We start from the raw sequence: 2500 nt of genomic DNA on the forward strand, positions 1-2500 counted from the left end.
GAACTGGTGCTTTCAGAACTACTGTCACACACAGGTATACTGATGTACGCACTCAAACGCACACAGATTCACACACATATATATATATATATATATATATATATATATATATATTATATATATATACTATATATATATATATAGATATATATTATATATATATATATATATATATATATATATATATATAATATATATATATGTGTGTGTGTGTGTGTGTGTGTGTATCTAATTATTCCATCATAAATATATATATATATATATATATATATATATATATATATATATATATATATATATATATATATATATATATATATATGTGTGTGTGTGTGTGTGTGTGTGTGTGTGTGTAATCTAATTATTCATTCATATATATATATATATATATATATATATATATATATATATATATATATATATATATATATATATTATATATATATATATATGAGAGAGAGAGAGAGAGGATGAGAGAGAGAGAGAGAGAGAGCGAGAGAGAGGAGAGAGAGAGATTGGTGGTGGCAACATTCCAAGAAACAACTTCATTCAGGTTCTCTTGTAGTAAGGGGTGTGTGTTTAGTTTTCATCGTTTTATCTTTTCTTGTTTTACATAATTACCACCCGTATCCTCGGTTGTTCATTACATTTGTTGTCTTTCAAGGTTTGGTTATTGCAAAGCTAATGTGACTTTAGGAATCTTAAACTCTTGGTGGTTTTTTATATGCTTTTTAAGGAGCTTCAATATTCATTTTTTTCATTAATGATAGTCTTTTCTCTGTTGCATATGTAACTAAAATTGTAGGTTCAGAGCAACATTGTGTTCTGTTTGTGGCAGTTAATAAATATATCTCATGAGAAGAAGACTGTCCTCAAAATAATCAAATCATCGTAACTTTTGCAAAATTGTCTTGCCTGATACGTTCGATACAGTCGACTGAATTTAGGACTAGGAAATGGAATATTGATAAAGGTTTATGGTCCCAATTTTCAAAAGCTAGGGAAGTGGGGTAAAATTAGGATGTTAATTAGTTTTTTGTTAAAAAAAAATTAGATAAGTTTTACGGAAACCAAATTTCATGCTACCTGCGCCCTCCTGTTGCTATATCGTTCTGAGTAAAGAAATTTATTTTTAGTGGAGGTAAACTCCAAAATTTTCCCTTTTCTTGGAAGCCCCCTTTGCAATATCCACTTCTATAAATTCAGTTTTATATTATTTCGTAAAACTAATAAAGAAATTTTTTGTTGGTTTATGTTTACCAAGACAGGAATACAAGTGCATGTATTGTATGCACACACACACATGCATGTATATATATGAATTTTCATCACATCACCGTGATTCATATACATGCATTAAGCTATAGATATCCTGTAATATCCAATTCGCTCTACCTCGGAATTAGTATATTTTCATGTATGTTAATCGAAGGGGAATTTACTACTGACCATATCGGGTGACTTATTTGCACTGCTATTCATTACTAAACCCCTTTTGGCTTGTAAATTCCAGGTAGATAAAATTAGCAGTTTGATTTAGAGCTCCACGAAAACTAACCATTTTCTACGATACAGCTGCTCGTCTCTAAAGACAATATCAAATCAAAGTAAATATTTGTCTGTGTATCTCGATATTTTGAACTCACCACAGTTGCATCATACAGATGATCATGCCAACTAATATACATATAATTTTGTGTATCTTGGTATGTTTTTACTATGTATGCTCGGAAATAAAAAAATTATGTAAGTGTAGATAACAGTTCCGGAAAAAAAAAAAGAGGGGCGTCGCGTTTTTACCAATAAACATCTCGATTTCTGAGTGCGGTTCTGGTCCAAGTGATAATGTTGGGCCTTTGTGGACGCATTTCTTTTTTCGATGTTAAGTACTATTTAGTGAATTCGCGGAACTCCAGTGCCATAAGTAAGAGACCTGCCACCCCATATGAGAGAAAAATTTCAACATTGCTTGTCATATGTGGTCGCGTAGATAGGTACCGAAACGAACGGGAACCGTCTCGACTGTGAGAGCAACAATGCCAGAACTCACAGATCTAGGTAATGGGAATTATTTTCCCATATTAGTGATATTGTAATTGGTGATATTCAGTTATATAAGAGCAGCAAGTTTGATTTTACTGCAGAGAGTTGTCGTCTGGCCCGTGACTGTTTAGCTTGGGTGTTGTTTATCCTAGCGGTTCGTTTGTTTATTTTCCTCTCCAATATCTGAACGGAAAACATGTATGGTGGTAGCGTATATATATTATGAAGAAACTTTATAATTAATAGAATGTAATGATATAGGTTATGAGGAAAACTTTGGGGCGAGTGTAAAACAAACAGGAACAAACGTTTCCTAGAATACCATGTCATAGTCTGAGTTACCCAACTTTACCATCCTAACCTTATTAGGGGCATAGTAACCAGACTTTACCATACTATCCATCATTAGGGCATAGTAACCAGACTTTACCTAACCTCATTAGGACATTTATCTTTT

The sequence above is a fragment of the Macrobrachium nipponense genome, chromosome 31, assembly GCF_015104395.2.
Source record: "Macrobrachium nipponense isolate FS-2020 chromosome 31, ASM1510439v2, whole genome shotgun sequence".
Taxonomy (NCBI): domain Eukaryota; kingdom Metazoa; phylum Arthropoda; class Malacostraca; order Decapoda; family Palaemonidae; genus Macrobrachium; species Macrobrachium nipponense.